We start from the raw sequence: 13,658 nt of genomic DNA on the forward strand, positions 1-13,658 counted from the left end.
TCCGAAGGTACCTGTTCACATAATCCACTTGGAAAACATTGTTAAATCATGTTTTTGAGGACCTTCGGAGGACGAAGGCCCCCAACAACTCTGTTATTATATTTGTTGTCTTCTTTGGCGCATGTATGAGATGCACCCGGCTTTGTTCCTTAAATCCGGGTGTGACATGAAGATAGTTCTTCTTGCTATGAGTTTCTCAATCAATGTGGATAACTTTAGGAGCTAACTCAAAATATTGTGAGCAAGAGAACTTTTAGAGAGAGGGGAGATGGAAGAAACAAATCGAATGGTGATGATCAACACAAATAAATACGGTGATTTGTTTCTCGAGGTTCGGTTCTAATGAACCTACTCCCTGTTGAGGAGGCCACAAAGGCTGGGTCTATTTCAACCCTTTCCCTCTCTCAATTGGTCACGTAGACCGGTTGAGTGCTTTTTCTTAATCTCATGGGTCACAAAGACCCCGCAAGGATCACCACACAATTAGGTGTATCTTGCTAGCTTTAAAAATCACTTAGAAAATTTAGAGATAGAGATGAAGAAAGCAACCAAGGAACAATAGCAACAATTGAAACACAACCCACCCTCTCTCAAGCCACTAAACAGTTTTGATCACTTGACTTGATTATGGCACTTGGAGAGGATTGAAGGCTTTGAATTTGTCTTTGGAGTGTATGCTTTGTTCTTGTATTGAATGTAGAGACTGGAAAGCTTGGATAACTTGAATGGTTGTGGTTGGGAGGTATTTATAGCCCCAACCACTATTCTAGCCGTTGGCTGACTTCTTTGTCGATGGACACACCGGACAGTCCGGTGCGTGCTTGTCAGCCGGTCGTTGGGGTTTGGAGCTGTTGACCATTGAAGTCGTCTGTCCTTGTGGTGCACCGGACAGTCCGGTGCGACCTGACATCACAGACTGTCTCTGACCTTCAGGCGCTTCAGATTGTGGTGCAGTCGACCGCAGTTGACCGTTGGCGAAGTTGATCGTTGCTTCGTGGGCTCACCGGACAGTCCGGTGCACATAGGACATTCTAGTGAATTTTAGCCGAGGAGTGCTTTGTTTTCCCGAGAGCGGCCTGTTCGCTGGGTGCGCCAGCCGAGGCACTGGACACTGTCAAGTGCACACCGGACAGTCCGGTGCGCCACAAGCTGGTGCAAATCTGTTTTGCTCCATTCTTTTAGAATTGCCCCAAGGGTCATTTTCCTTATATGAATATGTGAACTTTATGCACCTAAGAAAAGATCAACTAGACAAACTAGTTAGTCCATAGGGTTTGTGATGGTCGTCAAACACCAAAATCGATTATAGGAAATGATTGAGGCCATTTCCCTTTCAATCTCCCCCTTTTTGGTGATTGATGCCAACACAAACCAAAGCAAATATAAAGTATAGAAATGTAGCTAGTTTGAATTTGTCAGATGTGCATAAGTTACTTTGAAATGAAAGCAATTCTAAGCATATATTATTGTTTTGATATATTTAACATTTTGGACCACATTTGCACCACTTAGCTTGTTTTTGCAAATCTTTTGGAAAAGTCTTTTCAAATTCTTTTAGCCAATGATATAAGAATATGATTTCTAAAAGCATTTTCAAGTTTTGAAAGATTATCCCTCTATTTCTGATGCTTTTCCTTTGGCTATATAAAAGCTCCCCCTGAAAAGGTTTTTCGAAAAAGTTTTTCGAAAATAGGGTGGTAGTACAGTCCTTTTGCTTTGGCCTATTAATTTCTACCCCTTTGGTATTAAGCGCCAAAAACGAAGAAAACTTAGAGGCCTTTAACAATAAAGATAAGAAAGTAAGTACATGAGTAGGGCAAGATACCGACAGAGTCGTAGTGGAAGCCTTGCATTTGCCTAAAACTCCATTTCTCTTTCAATCTAAGACTAAGCAAAGAAATACTCTTGGACACACATTAGTCTTAGCGTTGGCACAAGAAGAATAAGAAATACGCATTTTGAAAGGGAATTAGGCTTACACCTTTTTTCTAATTGATTTTGGTGGTTGAATTGCCCAACACAAACAATTGGACTAACTAGTTTGCTCTAGTCTATAAGTTCTACAGGTGCCAAAGGTTCACAATAAGCCAATAAAAAGACCAAGAAAGGGTTCAAACAAAGAGAGCAAAAGACATCCCAAAAGGCACCCTGGTCTAGCGCACCAGACAGTGTCTGGTGCACCAGGGCACTCGACGATGAACTTGCCACCTTCGGGAAAATGGGAGGCCGCTCCGCTATAATTCACCGGACTGTCCGGTGAGTCACCGGACAGTGTCCGGTGCACACCGGACTATCTGGTGTGACAGCGAAGCAACGGCTACTTCACGCGCAACGGTCGACTACAACGCATTTAATGCGCGCCTGCGCGCGCAGAGGACAGAGCACGCGCAGTTGGCGCACCGGACAGTCTACAGGACCTGTCCGGTGCACCACCGGACAGCCTAGAGGCCCCACCAGTCAGAGCTCCAATGGTCGAACCCCAACGGCTGGCTGATGTGGCTGGCACACCGGACTGTCCGGTGCGCCATGCGACAGCAGCCTTCCAACGGCCATATTTTGGTGGTTGGGGCTATAAATACCCCCAACCACCCCACATTCAATGGCATCCAAGTTTTCCATCTTCAACACATTACAAGAGCTATAGCATTCAATTCTAGACACTCCAAAGAGATCAAATCCTCTCCCAAGTCCAAAGACGACTCAAATCAATAGTGGCTAGTGAGAGAGTGATATTTGTGTTCATTTGAGCTCTTGCGCTTGGATTGCTTCTTTCTCTCATTCTTTCTTGTGATCAAACTCAATTGTAACCGAGGCAAGAGACACCAATTGTGTGGTGGTCCTTGCGGGAACTTTGTGTTCCGTTTGATTGAGAAGAGAAGCTCACTCGGTCTAAGTGACCGTTTGAGAGAGGGAAAGGGTTGAAAGAGACCCGGTCTTAGTGACCACCTCAACGGGGAGTAGGTTTGCAAGAACCGAACCTCGGTAAAACAAATCATCGTGTCTCGCTCTTTGTTTGCTCACGATTTGTTTTGCGCCCTCTCTCTCGGACTCGTTTCTATTTTTAACGCTAACCCGGCTTGTAGTTGTGCTTAAGTTTATAAATTTCAGATTCGCCCTATTCACCCCCCCTCTAGGTGACTTTCACATTTGTACCAAATGAAAGAGATATGACATGATCAAAGGTTTAAAAAGAGCAATATGTGCAAGATTTTATTCAAAGTTCCGAGAACCTAAGATATGTAGTTCATTCCTAAGCTTGCTAAAAGTCTTTCCCTTTAGGAGCTTGGTAAATATATCGGCTAATTGGTTGTGGGTGTTAACATAGGCAATTTCGATATCTCCCCTTTGTTGGTGATCTCTCAGAAAGTGATACCGGATGTCTATGTGCTTAGTGCGGCTATGTTCAATAGGATTATCTGCCAAGCAGATTGCACTCTCATTGTCACATAAGAGAGGGACTTTGCTCAACTTGTAGCCATAGTACCTAAGGGTTTGCCTCATCCAGAGTAGTTGTGCACGACAATGTCCTGCAGTAACATACTCGGCTTCGGCGGTGGATAGAGCTACTGAATTTGTTTCTTTGAAGCCTAAGACACCAGGGTCTCCCTAGAAACTGACAAGTCCCTCATGAACTATTTCTATCAATTTTACATCTGGCATAATCGACATCATAATACCTGATTAGATCAAAGGTAGATCCCTTGGGGTACCATAGCCCAAACTTAGGAGTGTAAACTAAATACCCCATGATTCTTTTCATGGCCCTAAGGTGAACTTCCTTAGGATTGGCCTAGAACATCGCACACATGCATACTGAAAGCATAATATACGGTCGTGAAGCACATAAGTAGAGTAGAGATCCTATCATCGACCGGTATACCTTTTGATCTACAGACTTACCTCCTGTGTCGAGGTCGAGATGCCCATTTGTTCCCACGGGAGTCTTGATGGGTTTGGCATTCTTCATTCCAAACTTCTTGAGTATATCTTGAATGTACTTTGTTTGGCAGATGAATGTGCCCTCTTGGAGTTGCTTGATTTGGAATCCAAGGAAATACTACAACTCCCCCAGCATAGACATCTCGAATTTATGTATCATAATCCTACTAAACTCTTCACAAGATGACTTGTTAGTAGACCCAAAGATAATATCATCAACATAAATTTTGCATATGAACAAGTCTTTGTCAATTGTTTTAGTGAAGAGAGTAGGGTTAGCTTTTCCGACTTTAAAACCATTAGTGAAAAGAAAGTCTCTTAGGCATTCATACCATGCTCTTGGGGCTTGTTTGAGCCTATAAAGTGCCTTTGAGAGCTTATGGACATGTGTAGGATACTCACTATCTTCAAAACCAGGAGGTTGCTCAACATACACCTCTTCCTTGATAGGACCATTGAGGAAGGCACTCTTCACATTCATTTGATATAACTTAAAGCCATGGTAAGTAGCATAGGCAAGTAATATTTGAATTGACTTAAGCCTAGCTACGGGTGCATATGTTTCACCAAAATCCAAACCTTCGACTTGTCAACAAGTCGAGCTTTGTTCCTAGTCACCACGCCATGCTCATCTTGTTTGTTGCGGAATACCCACTTGGTACCTACAACATTTTGGTTTGGACGTGGAACTAAATGCCATATCTCATTTCTCATAAAGTTGTTGAGCTCCTCTTGCATTGCCACCACCCAATCCAGATCTCTAACTGCATCTTCTATCCTATATAGCTTAATAGAAGACACAAAAGAGTAATGTTCACAAAAATGTAACTCGAGATTGAGTCGTTACCCCCTTTTGAATGCCACCAAGTAAAGAGTTGACGGGGTGATCTCTTTGAATTGCTTGGTGGACTCTTGGGTGTCGTGGTCTTTGGTCTTGAATTTCTTGTTCATCTTCCTTTTCTTGATCATCTTCATCTCCCCCTTGATCAATGCCTTCTTCTTGAGGTGGCTCATCGTCTTGATCTTGATCCTCTTCTTCTTGAGCCTATTCCTCATCTTGAGTTGGTGGAGATGCTTGTATGGAAGATGATGGTTGATCTTGTGCTTGTGAAGGCTCTTCGGGCTCTTGCGGGAACACATCTCCAATGGACATGTTCCTTAGCGTGATGCAAAGAGCCTCTTCATCATCTAATTCATCAAGATCAACTTGCTCTATTTGAGAGCCGTTAGTCTCATCAAACACAATGTCACAAGAAACTTCAACTAATCGAGTGGACTTGTTGAAGACTCTATATGCCCTTGTGTTTGAGTCATAACCAAGTAAAAAAACATTCTACTGCTTTAGGAGCAAATTTTGAATTTCTACCTCTTTTAATAAGAATAAAGCATTTGCTCCCAAAAACTCTAAAATTAGAAACATTGGGCTTTTTACTAGTGAGGAGTTCATATGATGTCTTTTTGAGGATTCAGTAAAGGTAGAGTCTGTTGATGGAGTAGCAAGCGACGTTAATCGCTATGGCCCAAAACCGATATGGTGTCTTGTATTCATCAAGCATGGTCCTTGCCATATCCAAAAGAGTTCTATTCTTTCTCTGCACAACACCGTTTTGTTGAGGTGTGTAGGGAGAAGAGAACTCATGCTTGATGCCCTCCTCCTCAAGAAATCCTTCAATTTGAGAGTTCTTGAACTAGGTTCCATTGTCGCTTCTAACTTTCTTGATTCTCAATCTGAACTCATTTTGATCCCGTCTCAAGAATTTCTTCAAGGTCTCTTGGGTTTGTGATTTTTCATGCAAAAAGAGCACCCAAGTGAAGCGAGAATAATCATCCACAATTACACGACAATACTTACTCTTACTGATGCTTATGTAAGCAATCGGGCCGAATAGATCCATGTGGAGTAGTTCAAGCGGCCTCTCAGTCGTCATGATGTTCTTGTGTGGATGAACTCCAACTTGCTTCCCTGTTTGACATGCACTACAAATCCTGTCTTTCTCAAAATGAACATTGGTTAGTCCTAAAATGTGTTCCCCCTTTAGAAGCTTGTGAAGATTCTTCATCCCAACATGAGCAAGTCGACAATGATAGAGCCAACCCATGTTAGTCTTAGCAATTAAGCAAGTGTCTAGTTCAGCATTATTATCATTGGAATCAACTAAATATAGCTGACCATCTAACACTCCCTTAAAAGCTATTGAATCATCACTTCTTCTAAAGACGGTAACACCAACATCAGTAAATAGACAATTGTAGCCCATTTTGCATAGTTGAGAAATAGAAAGCAAGTTGTAATCTAAAGAGTCTATAAGAAAAACATTAGAAATGGAATGGTAAGGAGATATATAAATTTTACCCAATCCTTTGACCAAACCTTGATTTCCATCCCCGAATGTGATTCTCTTTGGGGATCATCATTTCTCTCATATGAGGAGAACATCCTTTTCTCCCCTGTCATATGGTTTGTGCACCCGCTGTCGATTATCCATCTTGTTCCGCGAGATGCATAAGCCTGCAACACAAATTTAGGTCTTGTTCTTAGGTAGCCAAACGGACTTGGGTCCTTACACATTAGAACAAGCACCTTGGGTACCCAAACAAAAGTCTTTGGACTCTTGTGTTTGCTCGCAACATATTTGGCAACTACTTTGCCTGATTTGTTAGTGAGAACAAATGATGCATCAAAAGTCTTAAATAAAATGTCATGCTCATTAGATGCACCAACAATCTTTTTCTTAGGCATTTTGATATGAGTGGTATGCCTAGAGCTAGAAGCCTCATTACTGTAAATATAAGCATGATGAGAAACAGAATGAGATTTCTTAGCTTGAATTCTTCTAATTTTGTGCTCAGGATAGTTTTTAGGATATAAAATGTAACCTTCTCTATCCTGAACCATAGGAGCCTTGCCCTTAAGAAAGTTAGGAATCTTGTTCTTAGGGGCATTAAGTTTGATGTTGCTTTGGTTCCCATGTTGGAAGCCAATGCCATCCTTAATGCCAGGGCATCTCCCATTATAAAGCATACTACGAGCAAATTTAAATGTTTCATTTTCAAGCTCATGCTGGGCAATTTTAGCATTTAATTTACTATGTGATCATTTTGTTCCATAATTATAGCAAGGTGATCATTCATAGCATCAACATTAATATCTCTACATCTAGGGCAAATAGTAACACGCTCAATGGTAGATGTAGAAGCTTTGCAAACATTCAATTCTTCAATCTTAGCAATTAAACTAACATTTTCAGTTATAAGACAAGAAATTGAATCATTGCATATATCTAGCTCTTTAGTCAAGTTTTGACATTTTTCAACTTCAAGAGCATAAGCATCTTTTGGATTAACAAATTTTTTATTTTGCTTAACGAGCAAGTCTTCTTGGCATTCCAAGATATCATCCTTCTCGTTAATGGTTTCTATCAATTCACTAATTTTATTTTTTGCTCTTTGGTAAGGTTTGCAAAAAGAGAAGTCAAATCATTATCACTTTCACTAGAGCTACCCTCATCATCAGAAGTAGTGTATTTGGGGGTATCTCTAGAGTATACCTTCTTCTTTTTCCTGTCCTTGGCATGAGACATTTGTGGTCGACGTTGGGGAAGACATTTGCTCTCGTCAGAGTCCCATTCCCATCCTTTGTGCGCCTTGCCACCCTTCTGATTGTTGTAGTACTTCTTTTTCTCCATCTTCTTCTTCCCTTTCTTGTCGTCGACCCTGTCACTATCACTTGTATATGGACATTTTAGCAATAAAATGACCAGACTTACCACATCGGTAGCAAACCCTCTTGGAGCAGGGTTTGTAGTCCTTCCCCTTCCTTTGCTTGAGGATTGCCATAAGCTCTTGATGATAAGAGCCATCTCCTTGTTGTCAAGCTTGGAGGCGTCAATTGGGAGCCTATTTGTAGGCTCTTCCTTCTTTTATTTTGTTGCCTTGAATGCAACGGATTGCGCCTCAGGTGTGGAGGTGGCGCCTTGCTCCAAGTTGACAATGTGTTTGGAGTCTTTGATCATAATTTCAAAGCTCAGAAACTTGCTAATCACCTCCTTGGGTGACATCTGTTTATATCTAGGATCTCCATGAATTAATTGTACTTGAGTGGGGTTATGAAAGACAAGAGATCTTAGTATAACCTTGACCATCTCATGGTCATCCCACATGGTTCTCTCAAGGTTGCGGACTTGATTCACCATCATCTTGAGCTGACTGAACATTGCTTGTGGCTCTTCTCCCTTGTTGAGGACGAACGGACCGAGTTCGCCCTCGATCGTTTTGTGCTTGGTGATTTTGGTCACTTCTTCCCCTTCATGCGCCGTTTTGAGGACGTCCCAAATTTCTTTGGCACTCTTCAACCCTTGCACCTTGTTGTACTCCTCCCTACACAAGTAAGCGAGGAGTATGGAGGTGGCTTGGGAATTGAAGTGCCTTATTTGGGCGGCCTCATCGGAGTCGTAGTCCTCGTCGCCCACCTGTGGTGCCTACGGTCCAAACTCAATAATGTCCCAAATACTTTCGTGAAATGAGGTTAGATGGTGCCTCATTTTATCACTCCACATACAATAATCCTCACCATCAAACGAAAAGTAAGGGAGCGCGTTTAGAAATGCGAGGATAGCGATGAGGCATCCTACTATACTTCTTACGCTCTTGGCGTTTCAAGGATGTCTGAGAGCACCTAGAGGGGGGGTGAATAGGTGATCCTGTAAAAACTTGAAACTTAATCCACAAAACTTGATTAGGAGTTAGCCCAATTAAGCCAAGTGGCTAGAGAGGAGAGCTTGCACAACATGATAACCACAAAGAGATCAACACAGAGATGGCACAGTGGTTTATCCCGTGGTTCGGCCAAGACCAACACATGCCTACTCCACGTTGTGGCGTCCCAACGGACGAGGGTTGCAATCAACCCCTTTCAAGCGGTCCAAAGACCCACTTGAATACAATGGTGTTTTGCTTTCACTTTACTATATCCCACTTGTGAGGAATCTCCACAACTTGGAGCCTCTCGCCCTTACACTTTGATGTTCACAAAGAAGCACGGAGTAAGGGAGGGGTGAGCAACACACACAAGACACGAAATCAGAGTACCAACACGCACACAAGTCACAACAAGAGCTCACAACACAACCTGACGAGTTCACAACTCAAATGGAGCTCTAGTTGCTATCACAAAGAATCAAATGCGCGGAATCGAAGTCTTAGTGCTTAGGAATGCTTAGAGAATGCTTGGTGTACTCCTCCATGCGCCTAGGGTCCCTTTTATAGCCCCAAGGCAGCTAGGAGCCGTTGAGTGCATTCTAGGAAGGCAATTCTTGCCTTCTGTCGCCTGGCGCACCGGACAGTCCGGTGTGGATTGTTTTCCTTCTTTGGCGAAGTCGGCCGTTGACGCTTTGGAGTCGTTGGCGCACCGGACACTGTCCGGTGCAACCGGACAGTCCGGTGCCCCCTTCTAGCTGTTGGCTCGGCCACGCGTCGCGCACGGATTAAGCGGCCGATCGTTGGTCCGGCCGACCGTTGGCTCACCGGACAGTCCGGTGCACACCGGAGAGTCCGGTGAATTATAGCCGTACGTCGCCGACGATTTCCCGAGAGCAGCAAGTTCGCCTGAGTCAGCCTGGTGCACCCAGACTGAGCTGACTTCGGCTGAACAAAGCCATCTTTTAATTCCAACTTGATTTTTCCTGTTTCCAGCATCTAGACATAATACATTAGTCTCCAAAACAATATACTAAGTCTTAGAAACATACCTTTATACTTGATTTGTACTTTGTCCACCATTTAACACTTAGGCACTTGTGTTGGACACTAAATCACCAAAATACTTAGAATTGGCCCAAGGGCACATTTCCCTTTTTGGTGATTTATGCCAACACAACACAAAGCAAGTAGAACAAGTGCAAAATCAATTCAAATAAGAACTCAAGATTGTTTTGATTCAAATTTGGCATATATGGATCATTCTTTGCCACCACTTGGTTTGTTTTTGCAAATCAAATTCAATTTCATATCTTTAAGTCAAACACACTTGTTGAGACATAAAGAGAGTTGTTCCAAGAGAAATTGATCAAAGATTTCAAAAACTCCCCCTTTTTCCCATAATCAACCATTCTCCCCTCAAGAGGCCAACTTTTGACAAAAAGAGACAAACAAAAGTATTTTGACAAACAAAAACTCTAACTCTACTTTTTCAAAATTCTCAAGTGGCTCAAGTGGTAGCTGATCCATTTCTTGCTTTGGCCTTATTTTCTCCCCCTTTGGCATCAAGCACCAAAACGGGATCAATCTTGGCCCTTTAACCCCATTGCCTCACTAAAATCTTCAACTAAGAGTAAAAAGGCAATAAGAGTACATAGATGAACTTGGAATTAGTTACTCTTTCATTGGAGTGCAGTGGAAGTCTTGCATGGTCCAAGTCCACCTTTCCCTTTCAAACCTCCTTTGAGACTAAATTAAGCAAACTCAAGTACACAGTTAGTCTCAAAGGGTCAAGTTGTAGCACATCTCCCCCTAAATATGTGCATCACTTGCAAATGGACTTGTGAGGTCCGGGGAGTGCTTGTACAACTTGAGCACCATAAACAAACAACCAAATGCATTAAGGAACATGATCAAGGCATAAAACACTTGTATGCTATAAATCAATCCAGGTTCCGCGAATCTAAGACATTTAGCTCACTACACAGCTTGCAAAAGGTCGACTCATCTAGAGGTTTGGTAAAGATATCGGCTAGCTAGTTCTCGGTGCTAACATGAAACACTTCGATATCCCCCTTTTGCTGGTGGTCTCTCAAAAAGTGATGTCGGATGTCAATGTGCTTTGTGCGGCTGTGTTCAACAGGATTCTCCGCCATGCGGATAGCACTCTCATTATCACATAGGAGTGGGACTTTGCTCAGATTGTAGCCAAAGTCCCTGAGGGTTTGCCTCATCCAAAGTAGTTGCGCGCAACACTGTCCTGCGGCAACAAACTCGGCCTCAGCGGTGGATAGGGCAACAGAGGTTTGTTTCTTAGAACTCCACGACACCAGGGACCTTCCTAAGAATTGGCACGTCCCCGATGTACTCTTCCTATCGACCTTACATCCAGCATAGTCGGAGTCTGAATATCCAATCAAGTCAAAGGTAGACCCCTTTGGATACCAGATCCCGAAGCAAGGCGTAGCGACTAAATATCTAAGGATTCGCTTCACTGCCACTAAGTGACACTCCCTTGGATCGGATTGAAATCTAGCACACATGCATACGCTAAGCATAATATCCGGTCTACTAGCACATAAATAAAGTAAAGACCCTATCATGGACCGGTATGCCTTTTGATCAACGGACTTACCTCCTTTGTTGAGGTCGGTGTGTCCGTCGGTTCCCATTGGAGTCTTTGCGGGCTTGGCGTCCTTCATCCCAAACCGCTTGATCAAGTCTTGTGTGTACTTCGTTTGGGAAATGAAGGTCCCATCCTTGAGTTGTTTCACTTGGAACCCAAGGAAGTAGCTTAACTCTCCCATCATTGACATCTCAAACTTTTGAGTCATCACCCTGCTAAACTCTTCACATGACTTTTGGTTAGTAGAACCAAATATTATGTCATCAACATAAATTTGGCACACAAAAAGGTCACCATCACAAGTCTTAGTAAATAGAGTTGGATCGGCTTTCCCAACCTTAAAAGCATTAGCAATTAAAAAGTCTCTAAGGCATTCATACCATGCTCTTGGGGCTTGCTTAAGTCCATAGAGCGCCTTAGAGAGCTTACACACGTGGTCGGGGTACCGTTCATCCTCAAAGCCAGGGGGTTGCTCCACGTACACCTCCTCCTTGATTGGCCCGTTGAGGAAAGTGCTCTTCACATCCATTTGGAACAACCTGAAAGAATGGTGAGTAGCATAGGCTAACAATATGCGAATTGACTCTAGCCTAGCCATAGGAGCAAAAGTCTCCTCAAAGTCCAAACCTGCGACTTGGGCATAACCTTTTGCCACAAGTCGTGCCTTGTTCCTTGTCACCACTCCGTGCTCGTCTTGTTTGTTGCGGAACACCCACTTGGTTCCCACAACGTTTTGCTTGGGATGAGGCACCAGTGTCCAAACTTCATTTCTCTTGAAGTTGTTGAGCTCCTCTTGCATGGCCAACACCCAGTCCGGATCTAGCAAGGCCTCTTCTACCCTGAAAGGCTCAATAGAAGAGACAAAGGAGTAATGCTCACAAAAATTAACTAATCTAGAACGAGTAGTTACTCCCTTGCTTATGTCACCCAATATTTGGTCGACGGGATGATTCCTTTGAATCGTCGCTCGAACTTGGGTTGGAGGTGCCGGTTGTACTTCTTCCTCTATCACATGAACATCTTGTGCTCCCCTTGATCACACGCCTCTTCTTGATGAACATGTTCATCGTCATGAGTTGGGGGATGCACCATTGTTGAGGAAGAAGGTTGATCTTGCTCCTTTTGTTCCTGTGGCCGCACATCTCCAATCGCCATGGTGCACATTGCAGCCGTTGGAACGTCTTCTTCATCTACATCATCAAGATCAACAACTTGCTCTCTTGGAGAGCCATTAGTCTCATCAAATACAACGTTGCTAGAGACTTCAACCAAACCCGATGATTTGTTGAAGACCCTATACGCCTTTGTATTTGAGTCATAACCTAACAAAAACCCTTCTACAGCTTTGGGAGCAAACTTAGAATTTCTACCTCTCTTCACTAGAATGTAACATTTGCTCCCAAATACACGAAAGTAAGACACATTGGGTTTGTTACCGGTTAGAAGCTCATATGAAGTCTTCTTGAGGAGGCGATGAAGATAAACCTGGTTTATGGCGTGGCAAGCCGTGGTCACGGCTTCCGTCCAAAACCGTTCGGGCGTCTTGAATTCACCAAGCATCATCCTCGTCATGTCTAGTAGCGTCCTGTTCTTCCTCTCTACCACACCATTTTGCTGTGGTGTGTAGGGAGCGGAAAACTTGTGCTTGATTCCTTCCTCCTCAAGATACTCCTCCACTTGAAGGTTCTTGAACTCGGACCCATTGTCGCTCCTTATCTTCTTCACCTTGAGCTCAAACTCATTTTGAGCTCTCCTTAGGAAGCGCTTGAGGGTCCCTTGGGTTTCAGATTTATCCTGCAAAAAGAATACCCAAGTGAAGCGAGAAAAATCATCAACTATAACAAGACCATACTTACTTCCTCCTATACTTAGATAGGCGACGGGTCCGAAGAGGTCCATGTGAACTAACTCCAGGGGTCTTGATGTTGTCATCACATTTTTGGTATGATGAGAGCTTCCCACCTATTTACCTGCTTGACAAGCTGCACAAGGTCTATGTTTTTCGAAAGTTACATTATTTAGACCTATTACGTGTTCTCCCTTTAGAAGCTTGTGAAGGTTCTTCATCCCCACATGTGCTAATCGGTGATGCCATAGCCAGCCCATGCTAGTCATAGCGATTAAGCATGCATCTAGACCGACCTCCTCTTTTGCAAAATCAACTAAATAAAGTTTGTCGTCTAGTACACCCTTAAAAGCTAATGAACCATCACTTCTTCTAAAGACAGACACATCTACATTTATGAATAAACAGTTATATCCCATATTACACAGTTGACTCACAGACAACAAGTTATATCCAAGCGACTCAACTAAGAACACATTAGAAATAGAGTGCTTGGATGAAATAGCAATTTTTCCTAACCCTTTCACCTTGCCTTGGTTCCCATCACCGAAT

The sequence above is a fragment of the Zea mays genome, chromosome 7 (genome assembly GCF_902167145.1).
Source record: "Zea mays cultivar B73 chromosome 7, Zm-B73-REFERENCE-NAM-5.0, whole genome shotgun sequence".
NCBI lineage: Eukaryota > Viridiplantae > Streptophyta > Magnoliopsida > Poales > Poaceae > Zea > Zea mays.